The sequence below is a fragment of the Bombina bombina genome, chromosome 1, assembly GCF_027579735.1.
Source record: "Bombina bombina isolate aBomBom1 chromosome 1, aBomBom1.pri, whole genome shotgun sequence".
Classification (NCBI taxonomy): domain Eukaryota; kingdom Metazoa; phylum Chordata; class Amphibia; order Anura; family Bombinatoridae; genus Bombina; species Bombina bombina.
The window spans coordinates 381,217,139-381,232,650 of record NC_069499.1 but is presented as its reverse complement, the minus strand read 5'-3'; the positions used below and the strand labels follow the sequence as shown (position 1 = coordinate 381,232,650).

At 32.5% G+C, this 15,512-nt stretch overlaps 1 protein-coding gene across 1 annotated transcript in view; it reads right to left on the bottom strand.

The window, feature by feature from the left end:
- ARHGAP15 (Rho GTPase activating protein 15) overlaps nt 1-15,512 on the bottom strand; it is a 1,708,250-nt gene that overhangs the window by 608,005 nt on the left and 1,084,733 nt on the right. The gene's annotated exons all lie outside the window — the stretch shown is intronic.

Sequence of the window (15,512 nt, the reverse complement as noted above, 5' to 3'; positions counted from 1 at the left end):
AGTTGAGTGTGAAACTTTCTGAATATATTAACACTTCTTTCCCACTACAATTGTTTATTAATGGTCAATCTCTTATTTTGATGAGGCAATCAAGGCTTGTTACTGAAGAACACATGGCTTGCCAATGTCATTCTGTTAGCCAACCTCACATTGTTTAGTATTATTTATACCGAAAAGGTCAACCAGCACCTGTGTACTTCAAATGTGTAATCTGCAGGGGTAACTGCATATATCCCTTATAACACGCAAATGAAAAATACAGCAGTACAACTGTAGGAAAAAAAAAATCTTATATATTCCAACCAGGGATTAGAGATACAATGACTATGTTTCAGTGAATACATTTTAAACTCTGCCGTAACCATGGAAACACATACAGGTAAAGCTAATTTTACAGTACACTGTCCCTTTAAATGAGACAGAAGGTATAGATAATTCTTGTAGTATGGGTTATAGTTTATATCTCAGGGTATTAGAAGAATGAACCCTTGAAAAGACATCAACTGTAAACTGATACATGCTATAAATACTGGAGCATCATACTCATTCTTGTGCTACTAAAGTAGTAATCTTCTTCTTCTTGTGGTTCTTCTTCATAATCTTCTTTTTCCTCCCTCCTTCATACTATTATGCCAACATTTTCCATAATTGTTGTTATTGGAAATAGCACTGAACAATGTTACTCTGCAGAGATGGAAAAAGGCTCACAGTCTCATATAAAGCACAACATAATGAAAGCTTCAGTCTGAATTAATTTAAAAGGACCTGTATACCATAAAGCACATATGGTCCAAGTACTGCTTAAGACAACATTTAAGGTCTTTTGCAGGCTCTTAGTAATATTACAAACCACTATACAAGATTGTTTAGTTGTATATACAGGCATAATAAATGCAATATATTATGAATTTAAATGCGAAATAGAGAGCGCAGAATATTTGAAACATTAGTTTATAAGTGGTAATAAATGGCATAGCTAGGACAGCTGACAGAATTTACAAGTGCAAACAGCATGATTATAAGCTAAGATTCATTATGGGAAGCTTGAGGACATGCATTAAACAAAATCCACCAAGATATATGTCTTATTTTACTATGTGACCTGCACAGAGTGGTATTTTTTATTAATTGAAAGAGATGGGGTTTTAGGGAGGCAAAATGTAGGAAAAGATACAATAACCAATGACCAATGTAATGGCATTCAAGAATCTCAGGAAAATCCAGTAATCCAGAGTAAGGGACAAACAACAAAGGGTGCTTAGCCAAATTTAACAAAGTCCAGTTGGACATGGTGTACATATTTGCCCCTGTCCACCCAGCATAGTATCTAGTGGGCAGCAATACACTGCCAACATTTATCATTGCACACTATGACTAGTGTGCAACCCCCCCTCTACTCATGTGAAGCTAATATCTCTGATCATAAAAGTCCAGGGGGGGATTGAAATACGCCACATAACAGGTGTCGAAGTGGGTTAAGAAGCAGTGGTCTGATAACGGAGCTATGGAATTTGGAATTGTCAAATGCAGCTATAAGAAAGAAAGTGTTTTAATTATATGTATATATATATATATATATATATATATATATGTATATACACACACACATATATATATATATACACACTGTACTGTATATGTGTGGAATATATACATTGAAGGGACATTTCATGAAATGGGTAGGAAGTTGAAAGGTCATGATAAAAGATAAGGTTGATCAACTGAGAAATAGGAGAAAATAGGACTTTCATGTGTAAGAATTCTAGCAGAGAGGAGAGACACAGATAAGGTAGACACAAAAGGGAATAATAGTGGGTAGATATTATATAGTTTTTATTCTAGTAAAACAGTTTAATTGAATACTATAGGAACATGTGAAGCAAGAGTGTTCATGAGGCTGGCAAAGCTGGAGAGACAAGTAAAAAATCCTAGCTAATTTTACACCATGACATGAGAGTATGAAATTAGACAATCATGTGTCTTAACAAATATATGGGGGTCATGATTTAATTGTTATTTATCATGACCCTATAAAATGCATACATTTCAATTAAATTATAACTATTGCAGGTTGACTCTCCCACTTCTGTCTCTAACCTGCATATTTTTTTTCTTAAACAGGTTTTGAGAAGATAATTGAGCAAGAAGAGCTATAGAACACACACAAGAGATCTACACAAAGTTGAGATAGGTTGTGAATGTAAAGAGCGTAAATGAAGATACAATTTATACCAGAGACACTTGGCTATTGCTTCTTTAATGCTAAATTCACCTCCATGTACAACTGAGATACATGTCTTATTATTGTAGAATTAATTAGACATCAGTTTATATAACACTACTTTTAGTATGCAATTCTAATAGTATTTTTCTTTCTGTAATAGATATTGGCATGCACAATAAGGGATGTTTATCAACTAAGGTATATGCATCTCATTCACATCAGTGGTTGTTTGTTAAAATGTATTTTTTAAATTAATGTTTTCTGTAGATTTGAGGAAGCTGAGAATGTACTGAATGTTTGATTGGCTCTAATTTTAACAGTATTTATATAATTGTAAGAAACATATAATTCCTGTACATGTCTGTACTTGCTAACTGTGTGATATATAAATTAATAATAAACTACAGTTTATCAAGAAATTATAATTGCAGTAGTTATTTACCCAGCTTATTTTTTTCAGAATAACAGGTGAGATATCACTAATTAGAGTAAACCAGGTGAGATATCACTAATTATATAATGTATTTACATCATTTCAATAATTGTAATTTCAATGGAGCCAGTTTAATTTCTTAACTTAAATTTGGTAAAGCTATATTCATTAAATTCAGCGATGAGATCAAGTGTGCCACCAGGCTGATTGAAAGGACATGACAATTACCTCTCTAGAAGCTTTTAAGGGTCACTTAGGCTCTCCTTGTGTTTTCTTTGAGTTTAAGAAAGAAATAGATTTAACACACCAACAGAAAGGGATTTAAGGAATGCTGAAATAGGATTTACTGTATTTAAGGTATCAAGGTATCACATATATGTTATCCTCACTCACAGGGAAGCTCATTCATAAATTAAAGTGTATCAGAGAGAGTAAAAAAATAAAATAATACACTTTCATTCTCTGGTCATGCAGAAACAGGTTATGTTCCACTTTATTCCACACTGAATTAAAAAAAAAAGACATTTCCTCACATTTCTAGAAATTATCTAATCAGAAAAGGGATGGCTAGAATCACTGTAATAAAAATGATTAAGTAAGGTAAAACAAGCAGTGTGACTTGGATCAGAGGCCAAGCTTACTCCAGAGATTTCAGATGTAAAAATCTGTCTGTTTAGCTTAGTCAGTCTTGGAGACATGGTGAACTTCTGATCTTTGTGCTTCTGAATTACTTAATGAGGTATATGATCTTCTAAATATGTGGAGATTATTTTATCTTTATTAAAAGTTCTATTTGAACCTTAGATCTGAATTCCTGTTGGCCAAGTTACACTGAGATCAGTAATAAGCTCAGCTAAAGTTTTCCTCTGTTGGTGCCTGTGTGTACAAGAGAGTTGGATTAGTGCTCATCTGCCATTTGCCATACTTTCTTCTAGTTTTTCCTGCCTTTCAGCTTTCAATCTGTTTTGGTTTCCTTTTGCTGCCTGGTTTGGAGTGTGTAAACCATCACCCAATAAAATCCTTGAGCCACAGTGTGCTTCTTGCAAATACACCCTGTACGCTACAGCAGTCTATAACCTAAATCTAAAGCCTGAAAGATAGTATCACCATCTGTATGCTTAGACTTTAGATGGAACCACAGAGCAACAATCTGATGCAACAGCCTGGATCCCAGAAACACATCAAACTTTCAGAATCTGCAGCCCGAACCGCAGAATCATTTTCTATACCTTTGGAATTAAGTTTGAACACTGAAGCCACAGTTTTCATCTGAAGATTACAGTCTGAACGCAAGAAACAAAGCCCACTCTCAGCTACAAACTTACTGTCTGTATCTTTATACGTCAATCTTACCCAATAAATCATAGTCCAAAGCATGAGACTTCTGCCTGAATGCTATTACTCTTTCTGTCTTAGACTCAGCTCTCAGACTATCCAGCATTATAATTCCTTACATAGTCACAACCTGTTGGGATTTCCTCCTGTGACCAGTGCTGTCCATAAGGTTGTCTACTCCTATTTTTTTTGTGTGTGTGCTGTGCTGTTTACTGAACATATTTGGGACTTGTTATTGCCATGTTGACTTGCTATGTTTGACTATGCTGGAAGCAGTCCTTTTCTGTAACCTTTTAAGATAAAAATATAATTTAGACATCTCTCACTAGATTCAAAATATGTAGATTCCGAAGTCCTTAATAACAGGTTTCAGGTAGAAAAGATGGTAAATAAATCACCTGCCTTAAATGAAATCCAGAGACAATAAAAGAATAACTTCTAAAACTGATTTAGCTTGAAAAGTTATTCCATAAGAAAAATCTGTTTCCATGCTGGTTCCATAAACTTGGCAGTTGCTCTGATGTGTGGGCCTGAAGATGTTTTTTTTTTCTGTCCATTAGGATAACTTAATGTTATAAATAAATATCTTAGAGATAAGGTTCTGGAGCACAACAGGTTAATTGCACACATATCACCTATTAGCATCATCACAAACTATTTAAAGTGATCAATCAAAATACATGTCCTTCTACCTGTAATGTATTCATTACAGCCACAAAATCCCCATTTTGTGGACAATCATGCAATTTTATTTTTTGGATTTCAAAATTAAAAGATTAATAAAGCAGATAATAATCTTGTGTTGTTTCCAAGAGTTAACAACTTTTAGCTTAAGGGGTATTAATGGAAGAAACATTCTGGGATTATGATCACTGAAATAACACACTAATAATACTGATTTATAAAACTAGAAAATCTGTTTTCTTTCATTTTAGATTGGATAATGAAACATATAAATAGAACTGGCTTTTATCATACTTTTTTTTCTTTAAATATATTTATTATTTTTCTAAAAATTTAAAAACAAAGAATAATACAAACATTATTATCACAGTATTCATTTTCCTAATAAAGACATAAAACAAAAGTTTTCTTAAAAGTTTTTGTATTTCTAAATATTAAAAAACAACAACCAAAACTAACACAATACAATTCCGCCAATATCTATTATTAACTTCTGTCAATATCTATTATTAACTTCTGCCAATATCTATTATTAACTTCTGTCAATATCTATTATTAACTTCTTATGTTCTTATTCTTCCTTCAATGCTGACTATATCGTGATACAAAATCACCTATCTATACAAGTAACTAACTTTTTTCTTCCCCCCTCTCTCCTCCCCCTCTAAACAAGAAACTTCTTTTCCTTACAGAATATTTTGCAATTTACTACTAAAGAATTAATTTGTAAAAATATTTGTATTTGTAAAGCTCCTCAAAAGCTGCTTCTGAATATCTACTGGTTGTTCTTTAATACAATTCTCCAATTTATTTAAACATTTCCACTGTTGTTTTTCCTTAAATATTTCCAGATAATGTTTCATAATCATTAGCTTATACATTTTATTTTTAAGCATTACCTAGGTTGGGACTTTTTTACTTTTTCAAAACCTACATATATTATTTTGGGAGATTATAATTACTTGTTTAATAAAAAGTTATTTCCTTATATGTCCTTCTGTCAACTAAGAATATGATTTCTCTCTCATTAAGCTTTATCTATTTTCTATACAATTTACTCAACAAAAAAATATACTTTATACTTTATTTTTTTAACTTTTGGACACTTTTTTATGTAGTGGAATAAATCTACTTGAGGAAATAACATTTACAACATTTACCATCATCTCTATCCATTTTAAACGTTCTATAAGATGATAAATATGTTTGATGCAAGTTTCGAAGAAGTGCTTCTCTTAATGATGGAGTAGTTTTCTGTAATCTATATATACTCTTTTTGATATCATCTACTTCCACTGTTTTCTCAGTCATCCAATTATGGAAGAGCCTAGAGACAATTCTTTTAGCTTTCTGATCAACTATGATCAACCTGATCAACTATATCATATATATATATATACTAAAATTCATTAAAATTATGGGGGGAGATACTCCTCTTAAATCAATGTAAATATTTGCATAGGAAATTAGCACATCTAGGCAAGTATCCCTGCTTGCTTTTCCCCAGAAATTCTTAATATACAATGTTACCAATGCATAAGAGTATTGTGGGTAAGCTATGCAAATTAGATATGCAAATTCTCAGTTTTTTTGCTTCAAAATACTGTTTTGACACAGCGATCCTTTTAACATTATTTAACAGGATATTTGCTGTAATAATCCTGTTAAAAGGATCGCTGTGTCAAAACAGTATTTTGAAGCAAAAAAACTGAGAATTTGCATATCTAATTTGCATATCTTACCCACAATTCTCTTGTGCATTGGTAACATTGTATATTAAGAATTTCTGGAGAAAAGCAAGCGGGGATATATATATATATGAGATAGAAAATGTTCCAGTCTTAAAAAGTGTAAATATTTAATCTAATATTCCCATATTATTTAATCTCTGATGTATCTAATAATTTCCTACAATAGCTCTTAACTGCAGATATGAAAAGAAAAGAATATTTTCTATAGGAAATTAAAGGGATACTAAACCCCCATTTTTAGCCACCAATCAGCAAGCGCTACACAGGTCCTTAACCAAATTGGGCTGGCTCCTCATCTTATATTCCTGCTTTATCAAATAGAGATAGCAAGAGAATAAAGACAAATTGATAATAGGAGTAAATTAGAAAGTGTTTTAACATTGCATGCTCTATTTGTATCATGAAAGAAAAAATGTGGGTTTAGTAACCCACATACTAATACTAAAGACATCCACTAATGTTTTAATCTGTTGAGATTCTCGGTCTATAATTTGACTGATTTGGACTAATCCATTCTCTCCATGATACAAATTGTTTAACCGTAAATCCTGGGATAAAATCAGTGTTTCCTGTTATTGGTAAATATTCAGAAATAGCTAAATCTATTAAAAAATTCTCAATTTTCTTTCACATTCTTAACGGTTCTGAAAATATAAACATATTTTAATAAAAGGGGACATGTTCTTAAGAATTACATATTGGAGAGCTTTAAATGAAAGTAGGGCAATTATTTATTGTTTGATCTCTGTAATTGCAAAGTGATTGCTATCTTCTAGGAAATCTAGCACACATTTTATTTGTGTAGCCCAATTATATATTTCAAGATTATGGCATTGCAAACCCACCAAGCCTCCTAGATGACATTAATCTACTCATGCTGAACTTTCGTCTGGATTTTTCCCATATGAATTCCTTAATATCATTGTTTATCTTTCCTATGTCACTTTTCCTTAATGCCAATGGGATATTTTGCATTGGATATAAAATCTTTAAGAGTATGATCATTTTAATTAGATTAATTTTGCCAAATAAAGTTGTAGGTAATTTTGACCCACCCCTTAATTCAGATGAGATGACATTGAAAATTTCTAAATAATTTAATTTATTCCAGCTTTGTGAATCCTTAGATATTTTTATTCCTAACTATTTAAGATATAATTTAACTTCTTTAAACTATATTTTCCCTTTGTTTTTTTTTTTTTGTTTTTTTACCCATAGGATTTCTGACTTATTTTTTTCATTAATTTTATACCAAGAGAAAGACACCAAATCATCTTTTGTTCCAACTTCTCTTCTTCCAATCTTGATGCCCTCTAAATTATTTCTCAACATGATAGCTAATGGTTCTACTGACAAATTTAAAAGCAAAGAAGAAAGAGGACAACCCTGCCTTGTTCCTTTATATAAAACCATAGGATTAGAAACAATATAATTAACAATAAAGGAAGGTTGTCATACAAAGCCCTGATAAAACCCAGAATTTCTCCATTAAATCCAAAAAATTCCAAAGAGCTAAAAAGATAATCCAATATAATGGAGTTTAAGCTTTTTTTTGCATTGAATGCTTCTATTTGGAATTATTGATGTCAATAATTTATAATCAGCATTCAACAGTGATCTTGGTCTATAAAACTAAATTCTATGTGAATCTTTTCCAGGTTTAAATATTAAAGTAAGATTTGATTTCGGAAAATATTTTGCTAAAAAAATAAAAATTAAAGGCTTGATTACAAGTGGAGCGCTATTTTAATGTGCCCCCATAAAGGGGCAAATTACAAGTGGCTGGTCAATGCTTGTGGTTAAGACCTCTGGTTAATGATAAAAGGCTGCCTCCTAATAAAGTGGACAGTTCTTTAAAATAAAAAATATGAGCATTTTAATTTTTTTAATTAAAAAACTGCACAAAGCAGTTATAAGGGATTAAAGTGAGGTGATGTGGGTTGTTGAATACGCACATATCATACACTAGTGGTAGATGCTGCTAATTGGTGCCTGCACACATTAGTCTCTTGTGATTGGCTACATAGATATTTTCAGCTTCCTGTCAGTAGTGCAATGCTGTCCCTTCAGCAATGGATAACAAGAGAATGAAGAAAATTTGATAATAGAATTAAATTGGAAAGTTGTTTAAAATTGTATGTTTTATCTGAATCATAAAAGAACATTTTGGGGTTTACTATCCCTTTAACTCTCGTGAGCACAAGGCTTCCTTGCAATGTGACTGTGAGGTTGCGTTCGCATTGTGACTCATTGGTAATACCAGCGCAAATTTACGTGAAAGATCAATATTGCGCTCCACTCACAATCTAGCCCTAAATAACTTAGTCAAGTGTGAAGTTATTTCTACTGCCAACATCTTATAAAACTGATTGGGTAATTTGTCTGGTCCTTAGGCTTTACTTAAAGTAGATTTCTTAATGTCCCAGTGTACTTCTTCTGTCTGAATTAGTTCATTTAATTTAGTCAATTATTCAACTTTAATTTGAAACCTTTAGCTTCTCCCAAAACTTGGATCAATTTTCTATATGAATTACAGGTTTTGTTTACATTTTTTGGTAATATTTAATTATATGTTCTAATGTCTCTTGCACTGTGGTTAAATGTTGTCTTCCTTTTCTGAGTTTTTACAATATAATTACCTTTCTTTTGAATTTTGACTAAGTTTGCTAAAAGCTTTCCATATTTATAGCCAAGCCGGTAAATTAAACTATGGGCTGGATTACGAGCGGAGCGCTATTTATCCCTTCAGCTCATGTGTTAACTCCACTAAACTTCGGCTTTTTGCATGTCAGGTAGTTGAATGCAAAGTTTTTGCTTGCACCCTTAACCCAACGTGCGCAAAAAGCAAAAGTCTGAATATTGCGACCGCATTAGCGTATTTCCCCATAGACTCTAATGGAGCACGAACCTTTGCTGGTTCCCAAACCCGATCTCATTTTCTCAAGTGCGCTAAACCGACATGACATATTAATATTTCACATTCCTATGTTCACATAGCAGAATATGTTCTATTTATTCTATTAAAATATATACCTATTCCTATATATATGGTAAATGGTTATATTATGAATAGATATACAAAGATACAGTATATGTAGAAATATCTATTTATAAATACATAGAACATATTCCCCTATGTAAAGAATATTGGAATGTGAAATATTTACAGTAAATACATAGGTAAATCCTTTATTAAATATGAATATTGCATAAGTATCCTTTTCCACACACACACACATATATATATATATATATATCAATACATAAATAAATGTGTATACCTATATATATATCAATACATAAATAAATGTGTATACCTATATATATATATATATATATATATATATATATATATATATATATATATATCAATACATAAATAAATGTGTATACCTATATATATATATATATATATATATATATATATATATATATATATATATACATACATATTTAGACATGTATATGTATGTATCTCTAGGTCAGAGTCCTTTGCAGGCCTTTTATTTCTAACACATGGAACCTCATATCTTGGAGCCCTCATAATTTTTTTAATATTTTTTTATACAGTGTTATTATGAGTGTAACTGTACTTTAAATGTATTTTTTATGTGTTTTTTTGCCACTTTTTTAATAAAATATTTTGAAAAACTCATTTCATAGGGGCTTTTATGCTGGATGAATCCATCTAAGGCTATAGAAATCATGACTGGAAAATACTACAACTTCTAGTATAATTAATAAAACAAGGGGAAATTAACAATAGATCAATTCTGGATTGAGAATTATGTGTTTCAGATAGACAAGTAAAATCCTTCAGGTCCGGATTATGTAATCTCCAGATATCGTTTACCTTTAGATTACACTAGATAGTTTTAAAAAGTATATTTTCCCTTTTAAGTACTTGCTAGCATTTCTTTCTTTAGCATGGTTTATCCTATCTAATGGAGTATATGGTGCAAATATAAAATCATCCCCAAAAACAGATTTCATATTTGCGATCTTGAGGACCTCTTTCTGAAAAATTTAACAGAAAGCTAAATAACATGTATTAGGTCCATATACATTACCTAAAACAAATTGTTGTTTGGCTATCTCTATATGTGCTAAAATATATCTCCCCTGGGGTTAATCTCTTGTTTACTAATATTTTATAGGAAATATTGATTAAATAATATTGCAAACCCCTTAATTCTACACTCACACTGAGTAAATATCACTTCTCCAAACCATGAGTTCTTTAATTTTTTTGCTTCTAACTCTTTTAGATGTGTCTCCTGTATCAAAGCAATATCCACATTTAACTTTTTCAGATGTTTTAAAACAGCCTTTCTTTTGATTGCTTAAGTGATCCCACCCATGATAGAATATTTAATCCAGCCATTTAAAAAGTTTTGTGACGAGAGAAAGTAAGGAAGAGAGAAAAACACCCACAAACATCTAGTCACCTAAACCCCTGAAACACTCTACTCACTGACTAATTACTGCCAAAAAAAATCTTGGATTTCTTTGATATCATTAAAAATATTGGGCCTCCCTCAAATTCTTCTCTTGGTTTAGCAGGGTATAGGATACTAGCTTTCCTGCCTTTTTCTGATGCACAATATTCTTTAATAATGTTAATACCTCATTATTATAATACCTCTTTTTTATAAAGTGTATAACATTTTTAAATAAAATTTTAACTAACTAAAATAAATCCAGCAGCCTCACTGTCTAATCCTTAAGATGGAACAAGCGGTAAAGTCTACTTTTCTGGGTATGCTGCTTATAAACAGTGAATTGTAATTGCCTAGCAAATTTATTATTTACATAAAATGTCCCACTTGTTTTAAGTGTGGATGAATTGTGCATGTACAATTCATCATCTGCTCAGCTAACACTTGGGTGTGTGGCATGGCTTTTCACTGAAAGGCCAGAATATATATTAAGAGAATACATATTACAAACTTTCTGTATCAAGGCACTGCATACATTTAATGCAGGCCGTGCGAAAATCATTATTTACAATCACTTTAAATGCATAATTTTTATTAAGTTTACCAATTCAGTCCAGATTACAAGTGGCGTGCTAATTTTTTTTTAGTTTGCGCGCTAACTGCACTCAAAGTAAAAATTTGCCAGGCCGCATTAGCACTGGTATTAAAAGTTAAAAGTAAAAAACGCGTGAGCGAAAGACTAAGGCTCTAACTACAGGACTTCAGCTATCATGACCGCGCTAAGTTCTTCTCCCAATAGACTTCTAAGCGGCACGCTACAAAAAAAAAAAAGATTAGTTATGGTGCACACCCTAACCTGGCACTGCGCTAGATCAACTGCACTGAACACGAAGGTGCGTTATTAATGTTTCCAATTCCTATGTTCTTCATATAGATAAAAGATTTTTATTTTTTAAAATATATTTCAATATATATCTGAATATTATTTTTGTAAAATATAAATCTATACATATATATCGATATGAATATATACAGATGTATATATATATATATATATATATATATATAGAGAGAGAGAGAGATACAGTATATTCTATATATATATATATATATATATATATATATATTTATTTTAAAATACAAATATTTTTTTATGTGAAGATCATAAGAATTTTAAATATTTCTTTTCAAAACACATTAAAACATATTAAAAATTAATACAAATATTGCTTCATGGTATTTGATCGGGAAGTCCTAAAAAGTGCATACATATGTCTATATGTGTTTATATGTGTATATGTATGTATGTGTTCACATACATATTTACATATAAAAAGCAATAAATACACATGTATATACATATATACATGTTAACATACATTTTCTGCTTTCACTCGAGAGCAAACTATAGCTTTCAACTAGTAATATCAGAGCTATTTAGCGTGGTTGCGATATCTATAAAAAATATTGGTTGCAATGTCGCCCGTGCTACCTCATCTCTGGCAATTGGGATTTACCAGACTTGTAAAATGAAAGTGAATGTAAATTTTGATGCTAAAATGCCCGTTTTTTAAAAATTCGATTAAAAACAGGGGCACTTTAATTAATCAAAATTTACATTTCACTCGTGTTGTGAAAAAATACTTACCTTTTAACCCCTTGAGTGCTAACGACAGCTCAAAGTCATCGCCAGCACTCTCCCACCTTGAGGGAGATCTGGGGGTTCCCACCCGTGATCTGGCCTGCATAGTGACAGGCATCGCTGGGACTTCACGTAATGTGCATTGACATCACGTGCAATTACGTGATCACGTCACTGCACAACTTTATTTAAAATTAACAATTACCAGAGATACTGCTAATTGTGACCAGCGCTATCGTTAGTGTGCCACTTGTAATCTGGCCCTAAATAAATTTGTGACATAGGAAATTAATAATTTCATATTATTTTGAATGTTTTTATACTTAAAGGGACATGAAACCCAAGTTTTTTCTTTCATGATTTAGAAAAAGCATGTGATTTTAAACAACTTTCCAATTTACTATTATTATCTAACTTGCTTAATTTTCTCGATATCCTTTGTTGAAAAGCATATATAAACAGGCATAGTAGCTTCTGACTAGTGGCTGCACATATATGCCTTGTGTAATTGGCTTACCCATGTGCATTGCTATTTCTTCAACAAAGGCCAAATAAATAATAGAAGTAAATTTGAATGGTGTTTAAAATTGTATTCTCTTTCTGAATCATAAAATAAAACATTTTGGGTTTCATGTCACTTTAACATTTGTTAAACATCATTGCAATGATAAATTAACATTCTGCCAATTAAGTGTATAAATTGCAAAGTTTAGAATTGGGATTTATGATAAATGTTTATCTTTTTATCAAACCTGGAAACAATCATGTTTGATAACATATGAACTGAGCATTTAGAAAAAAAACATAACATTTTAAAATGTCATGTGAACCACCAATGTATGGAATCTTTGAATCTGTAAAAAACTGTTTTGTTATTTCAAGAAATTAACGGGTAGATTTAGAGTTCTGCGTTAGGGTTAAAAAGCAGCGTTAAGGGGTCCTAACGCTGCTTTTTAACGCCTGCTGGTATTTAGAGTCAGGCAGGAAAGGTCTACCGCTAACTTTCTTTCCGCGACTCGAGGCTACCGCAAATCCCCTTATGTCAATTGCGTATCCTATCTTTTCTATGGGATTTGCCTAATGCTGGTATTATGAGTCTTGGAAGAAGTGAGCGGTAGAGCCTATACCGACAAGACTTCAACCGCAAAAAAATTAATAGTTATTAAGAGCTTTATGGGCTAACGCCGGAACATAAAGCTCTTAACTACTGTGCTATAAAGTACACTAACACCCATAAACTACCTATGAACCCCTAAACCGAGGCCCCCCCACATTGCAAACCCTATAATTACATTTTTTAACCCCTAATCTTCCGACCGGACATCGCCGCCACCTACATTATCCCTATGAACCCCTAATCTGCTGCCCCTAACATCGCCGACACCTATATTATATTTATTACCCCCTAATCTGCCCCCCCCAACGCCGCCACCTACCTACACTTATTAACCCCTAATCTGCCAACCGGACATCACCGTCACTATAATAAATGTATTAACCCCTAAACTGCCGCACTCCAGCCTCGCAAACACTATAATAAATGTTATTAACCCCTAATCTGCCCTCCCTAACATCGCCGCCACCTACCTACAATTATTAACCCCTAATCTCCCGCCCCCAACGTCGCCACTACTATAATAAAGTTATTAACCCCTAAACCTAAGTCTAACCCTAACCCTAACATCCCCCTAAGTTAAATATAATTTAAATTAAACAAACTAAATTTGCTCAATTAAACAAATTAATCCTATTTAAAACTAAATACTTACCTATAAAATAAACCCTAATATAGCTACAATATAACTAATAGTTACATTGTAGCTATTTTAGGTTTTATATTTATTTTACATGCAACTTTGTATTTATTTTAACTAGGTACAATAGCTATTAAATAGTTAATAACTATTTAATAGCTACCTAGTTAAAATAATTACAAAATTACCTGTAAAATAAATCCTAACCTATGTTACAAATACACCTAACACTACACTATCATTAAACTAATTAAATAAATTACCTACAATTATGTAAACCCCCAGATTAGGGGTTAATAAGTGTAAGGTTAGGGGTGTTTAGACTCGGGGTTCATGTTAGGGTGTTAGGTGTAGACTTAGAGAGTGTTTCCCCGTAGGAAACAATGGGGCTGCGTTAGGAGCTGAACGCTGCTTTTTTGCAGGTGTTAGGTTTTTTTCAGCCAGCTCAGCCCCATTGTTTCCTTTGGGGATATTGTGCACGAGCACGTTTTTCCAGCTTACCGCTACCGTAAGCAACGCTGGTATTGAGAGTTGAAGTGGAGCTAAATTTGGCTCAACGCTCCCTTTTCTGAGGCTAACGCAGCCATTCAGACAACTCATAATACCAGCGTTGTCTTAAGGGTGCGCTGGCAAAATAGGCTTGTTAGCACCGCGGGTCTTTACCGACTAAACTCTAAATCTAGGCGTATGGTTGTTAAAGTACTAAAAGTGCATACATTATCGTGAAAGCTATGATTTTAAAAGTGATTTCTGATACACTGGATAATTGTTGTTGAATTATTTCCATGTAAACTTGGAAAGCACTTGAAAACCAACCCATTATTGGATTTTCTAAGGGAAGTGTTTTGAATTTAAAAGCACAAAACAGTCAGCTAGATTATGAGTTTTTGTCGGTAAGGCTTGCGGGGCTAACAAGCATTTTTTTCTTACCGCTCCCTTTAAACAACGCTGGTATTACAAGTTTTCTGCAAGCCTCAGAAAAGTGAGCGTTGAGCAAAATTTAGATCCACATCTTACCTCGATACCAGCGTTGCTTACGGTAGCGGTAAGCTGTCAAAACGTGCTTGTGCACGATTTCCCCATAGGAAACAATGGGGCTGAGCTGGGTGGAAAAAAAACTAACACCTGCAAAAAAGCAGCGTTCAGCTCCTAACGCAGCCCCATTGTTTCCTATGGGGAAACAAAATTTACGTCTGCACCTAACACCCTAACATGAACCCTGAGTCTAAATACCCCTAATCTTACACTTA